This window comes from Drosophila obscura, unplaced genomic scaffold, assembly GCF_018151105.1.
Source record: "Drosophila obscura isolate BZ-5 IFL unplaced genomic scaffold, ASM1815110v1 contig_75, whole genome shotgun sequence".
Classification (NCBI taxonomy): Eukaryota; Metazoa; Arthropoda; class Insecta; order Diptera; family Drosophilidae; genus Drosophila; species Drosophila obscura.
In genome coordinates, this window is record NW_024542867.1 from 90,003 (window position 1) to 96,574 (window position 6,572).

Consider the following 6,572-nt stretch of genomic DNA (forward strand, 5'->3'; position numbering starts at 1 on the left):
CCAATCGGTCTGCTGTCGCCGCTAGTCATCGTCGCTAAGATTATTCTTCAGGAGTTGTGGCTGTTAAAACTGGATTGGGACGAGTCTATTTCACAGACTCAAGCAATGCATGGAGCAACTGTTTGGAGTCATTGAATTCACTCTCGTCACTATCGGTACCGCGGTTTTGTTTGCAGCCCGACGCCAGGACTATTCAACTGCATGGATTTTGCGACGCCTCGATTCGGGCATACGGCTGCTGTATTTATGTGCGCACTGAGAATTCGCTAGGACAGGTCGCAGTGAAATTGTTCACGTCTAAGTCAAGAGTAGCACCAGTGAAGAAACAGTCTCTTCCGAAGCTTGAACTGTGCGGCGCACATTTGCTGTCTCAGCTGTTCTACAAAATCAAGGATATATTCTCTGAACACAACATCACGTCATATTTTTAGAGCGACTCACAGCTCGTATTGCATTGGCTGCAACAACACTCAATCACTTTATCGACCTTTGTTGGGAATAGGGTTTCTGACATTCAGGAGATGACGTCTGGTGGGAAGTGGCGCTACGTCCCAACATATCAAAATCCAGCTAATCTTCTGTCGCGAGGCTGCAACGTTAGCGAGCTTATAAAACGACATGGTTTTCTGGTCCCTTATATCTGCTGGAAGATTCGTTGAAATGGCCCACCAGCAGTAAACAACTTGTCATTGACATGGACGTGGTCAACTCGGAGAAGCGGAAAAGCATGTTCACCGCGGTACAGGAGAGAAATTATATCCTCGAGATAGTCGATAATGTCAGCTCGTACAGTCATAGTCTTCGTCTCATTGCCTGGATGGTAAGGTTCATAAAGAGATGTCGGAAGCAATCGACGCCTACCACATCCTCACCGACACCGAATGAGCTTCGTTTTGCTTCGCACTGCCTTATTTGGAACATTCAACAAACTCATTTCACAGAAGATATTCGTTTACTTCAGAAGCAAAAACCATTGAAGAGTAGTTTGAAGTTTCTTACTCCCTTTTTATAACTCGTAAATGGATTCGAGCTCGTCAAGGTTGGTGGACGATTGGAATATTCACACCTACCAGACGGTCAAAAACATCCGTTGCTGCTGCCTAGCCAGACTAAACTTGTTTGGAATTATATTCGTCACTTGCATATTCGCAACTATCACGCTGGCCCTAAGGCCTAAGTCGCTCTCATTCGTTTGCAATACTGGATCGTTAAAGCCAGAGACTTGGCACGTCGAATTGTCCGCTCCTGTGTACACTGTGTTCGCTACAGACCAAAGCTGCTACACCAACTTATGGGCTCATTACCACCATCTCGACTCTCTCCTGCCCGACCGTTTGAACGCTGAAGTGGATTTTTGTGGACATATTAATACCTATCTACGGATTCGAGGAAAGGGGCCTTCGTTTGCCTTCTCACCAAAGCCGTTCACATTGAAGTAGTTTCGGACTTATCAACGAAGGCGTTCTTGAATGCATTGAAGCGGATGGGAGGTCGTCGAAAATTTCCGGCAGACATTTTCTGCGATAATGCCACTAATTTTGTCGGGGCATCAAATCAACTGCTTGAACTCAAAAGGTTTATGTTCAAAAAGGAGACCCAAGATGAAATTTATAGATTTTGCGCCACAGATTTTATTAATTTCCACTTTATTCCTCCCAGGGCACCTCACTTCGGAGGCCTTTGGGAAGCGGCCGTCAAGAGTGCGAAAGGGCTCTTGAATCGAACATTGGCAAACACAAGGTTTACGTTTTAAGAACTGAGCACCGTCGTAGTGGAGATAGAAGCCATCCATAACTCGCGCCCGATATCACCACTCTCGTCAGACCCGAACGACTTCAACGCTCTTACGGCTGGTCACCTCTTGGTTGGCGAATCATTGCGTTCGTTGCCTGAGAGATCCCTCGAAAACGTCAAGTTGTCGAATTTGGACCGCTACGACATGATCACCGCCGTCAAGCAACGGTTTTGGCAGCAATGGTCGATGGATTACGTCAACGAATTGCGATCTCGCACGAAATGGACAGCACCCTCAACGAATCTCACTGAGGGCACAATGGTCATCATTCATGAGGACAACCTGCCCCAACTACGCTGGAAAGTAGGCCGATGCAGTCTACATTGCTCGGAAGGGATGGTCGTGTACGCGTGGTGCACCTCCGCACCGCGAATGGAACTTGCTGCAGGCCAGTACACAAGTTGGCAATTCTTCCGGTAGTTTGAAAGCAATCCTTTCAACGGGGCCGGGATGTTCGATCAAACTCTTAATGCCATAATATAATATAATAATCACTTAAATGACCCTCGCCTTGTAGTACCTTACGCTCATTTTTACTCTCTTTGTTACGCTCTTGCACTAAATTTGTAATTGAATTTACCACACTAGAAGCCCGCTTATGCTCAGTGCTCATGCACTTAGAAACCAAATAAATAGTCATTGGCTAGCACTCAACTGAACCCCCTCGACTTTTCGGATTATTATTGGATTCCAGCAAATTTCTTCGCATCGAGTTTAATTAGCTCACTTGGAGATTGACACACCCCCATCCTTGAACAACTATATTGAGGAAAACGCTCCTCGATCAAACAGCCTTAATTGGGACCCCTCTAGACATCTTCCTTCTTATGAGAGTAGGCTCCGGCTCCTCAATATCCGCTCTCTTGAAAGCCGTAGGATTTGCCATGGAGTGCTTTTTCTTCACAAACTTCTTGCTGGTGAGATTGATTCACCTGCCCTCAGTAGCCTTATTAGCATTTCTGTTCCTTCCCGCCCGACTAGGCATTACTAGGCTTCATCTTCAACTCTGTCTTTCTAATTACTCTGACCATGAATCTTTCCGTAGCCTTTGCCGTAACTACAATACCTTCTTCCATCTGTTTTCCTTCGACACTAGTTCTATTAAGCTAAAATCTTTGTTAACAAATAACTTAAATTAATTATCTTAACTTAATAGGCTATAGGCTATTTCCTGACCTCAACTTGCTGTGAACTGGACCATTTTGCCTATTTTGCCAATGATTTAGTCCTATTGGGTCAGGATAATATCCACAGTCTGATAATCCCTGTTCTTGTCCTTTTCATATTACGTTATAATTTGTTAGTTTAACTGCTCTTAGTTGAACCTTATTAAATAAATACAAATTCAATTACAAATACAAATATCAGTATAAGATTTGAGTACTGGAAAAAGATTGCTTTCTTGAGAGTAAGCGTGACATATAAAAATTATATGTGAAGTGTCTTCTGGTAGTTTGAAGGAATCACATAAATTGTTATTTATTACTTTCATTCTAGTAAGCGAAACTTTGTGTATTCCGTGACCCCTTAGTAGTCTAATAATTTGTTTGATTTCCAGACGGCTTAGATTACAGTTTTTGTCTTTAAAGCATGGTTTGTCCAGTATATAAGGAAATATTTTGTGTTACCTTTTTTTCTTTCCGTGGCGTAAGTTATATATTCTCTTTCCCAATCTTCTTTAATTTTATTATAAATATATTTCTTTCCGTGGCGTAAGTAATATATTCTCTTTTTCCCAATTTTCTTTAATTTTATTATAAATATTTGTGATGGCGTCTTTAAGAGACCAGCGAGAAATAAAGAATGTTCCATTAATTTGAGCATTCTTTGCAGCAATATCAGCTAATTCGTTTTCTTTTATATGTACATGGCTTGGAATGTAATGAAATTCCACTACGAGCAAACAGGGAGCGTTTTCAATTTTGTTTATTATTTCTTTGGCAATGTAATTATCTGGGTTGATCTTTTTTAAATTTAAAACCCCATTGAGACTATCAGTGAGGATTGCAGTTTTAAGAAAGTTTTCGGAAATGGCAAAGTCAATGGCCCTATTAATGGCTATAAGCTCAGCTGTGAGTGACGATAACTTTTTGTTGGTAAAGAAACTTTTAACGGATCCTGATGCTTTATGGATAAAGGCACAACCCACGTAATTGTCTGTGACTGAACCATCCGTGAAAATTAAATTGAAGTGTTTAGATTTTAAATGTGTTAATTTTTCTTGAGCTAACGAATTTATAAGAACGTTACTTGCAGATCTTTTGTTTGGACATGAGCACTTGAAAAAATCTGTGTCGGTGTCGATCTGTGTCTGTATCGGTACAATTACATTCAAAATATCTTTAAATTCGTCGTAGACTTTGGCGTAGCTGGTATTCCGTGCCGAAAAAGAACTGACCAAAAGCGATGACGCCGGAAGACCATAGGCAAAAACCTTAGCCAGCTCCTTAGCTGTAATAAATTTTAGTCTGTATTCAGGTGTAAGTTCGGCAGCTAGATTGTAAATTATATTTACCGGGGTGGACTTTATTAGGCCTAGTGCTCGCCTAAGATGAAAATTTATATGAACTTTAATTTTGTTAGATTTTGTAAAAACATGTTATTCTTATTTGATTTTGAAATTATTTCATCAATGTGAAGTACTGAGGAGCTATTGGCAGAAATTATTTTTTCTTTTAAAATGTTCTTAGCCGAATCGAAAACTTTGTGAAAACATAAAATAAAAAATTCATCTGCATACTGAAATAGAATACAATTTTCATCATTTATAGAATGAAAATCTGATGTGGAGATATTAAAAAGTATTGGGCTAAGGCAGCTACCTTGACACACACCCTTGTGAACAGTTTTTTCCTGTTTGCCGCATTTTAAAACCCTTTTCTTCAAAAAACTAATTATAAACCTAATATAGTCTATGTCAAACTCCAAATCTATTAGCTTCCGACACAGCAGAGATATGTTGACTGCGTCAAATGCCTTGCTTATATCCAAAACCGCTGCAACAACCTGAAAGCCTTTGGCTTTGAGATTGGCTACATTATTTATTACATCATTTATGCAGTGTGCAGTGGAGTGGTTTTTTCTAAAGGCATAAGATCTATTAGGCAGTATATTGTGCCTATTTATAAAAGATTCCATACGAATCTTTATCATACCCTCCAAGCTTTTAAATAAAACGCTTAGGAGGCAGATAGGTCTGTTGTTTGAGACTATGGAGGCGTCTACATTTTTTTGTACAGGAATAACCTTTATTATTCGCCAACTATTCGGAATTCCACTGAAGAAAATTTCGTTTAATGATGAAAGAAGGTTTTCTTGTTGATCCAAGAGAAGAGAGAGTAGCATTTTATAAAATATATTATCTATTCCTTTAGCTGAGTAGGGATTTCTGGATTTTAGAAAAAATAAAAGTTCATCTAAGTTAAAATTATTTCTAGTTAGTGAATGGTCCCATCGCTCTGGAATGGTAGTATTGTAGAAACAGTATTAATTAATGGTAATTCTTTGAAAGAGAACATCCGTTCTCTTTCGTTTGCTTTATTCGAATCTTCACATGAAATATATCTTAGAATCTACATGGCTAAAGCCAGCGTAGCTGCGCTGCCAGGAACTAGAGGTGGAAAAACATCGATGAGACCATCGATGCATCGATGTTTTTTGTCTAAACATCGATGTTTTGTTGTTATGTTTGTGCCGTCTCTATGAAAGAAAAACATAAAGAGAGAAGAAGATTAAGCGCAAAATGTATGTCGTTAATGGAGCTATTTGTTATTTATATTAAAACCCTCTTTTATATATAGCTTATAAATTGTCTTCGTTTGGATTGGAAGTAGCCTGTGCAGTGTGCAATTATTGAGCGATGGAAAAAAATCTTAAGAGTAAGTTATTCACGTTATTCAACAATAGAGTAAGCGCACATGTGCTTTTTCACATGCACACACATACATACATATGTATGCATAAAATATTAATAAATATATTATTTCTATATCATAGGAACTTCAAAGGAAAACTGTGAGGCTGGACCTTTGAAAAGCAAACGTGAATACTCAATGATTGCGAATGATCGCAATTGACGTGCAACCGTTTAGTGTTGTCAATGATAGAGGATTTCGTGAGTTGTTAGCAGAAATGGACCCCCGCTACAAGTTACCAAGCAAAAACCCATCTCCGTAACGGAGCGATTCCAAACGCATATGCAGATTTGAAAACAAAACTTAAATTTGCCTTGGATTGCGTGGAAAATGTGGCGATCACAGCCAGGCTACTTAACCATAACTTGCCATTTTATAAATTCGGAATTCCAGCTAAATTCAGCCGTACTGTCCACATCGACTCTGATAAACCAAACTAACCACACGGCTGCCAATATCGCAGAATCGATTCGAGTGGTTTTAGTAGAGTGGGGTCTAGTGGAGAAAGTTGTTTGCATTGTGACAGACAATGACGCTTCGATGAAAAAGGCTTGTGAGCGTCTCGGAATTACACATTTCCCTTGTTTTGCCCATACACTTAACTTGCTGATTCAATATGTGCTAAAAATAGACATTCTTGATCCAGTTTTGTCGAAATGTAAAGCTATTGTTACTTTTATGAAACGCAGCCCTATTGGAATGGCAAAATTTAAACAGGCACAGGATGTTGAAAATCCGATGGGTTTAATTCAAGAAGTGGCTACTCGTTGGAACAGTGCGTTCGCCATGGTTAAAGGGCTCTTAGATACTAACGACACATTATCAACCGTCTTGCTTAGTTTGCCTAAGGCGCCACTACCATT

The 6,572-nt window shown here is 39.7% G+C and overlaps 1 long non-coding RNA gene across 1 annotated transcript; it reads left to right on the forward strand.

Moving 5' to 3' along the window:
- Positions 1-5,508: 5,508 nt before the first annotated feature.
- On the forward strand, positions 5,509-5,926 carry LOC121405145. The gene is made up of 3 exons (XR_005968391.1): positions 5,509-5,539; positions 5,596-5,673; positions 5,792-5,926. It is a non-coding gene; the product is annotated as an uncharacterized LOC121405145 (long non-coding RNA).
- The last annotated feature ends 646 nt before the right edge of the window (positions 5,927-6,572 follow it).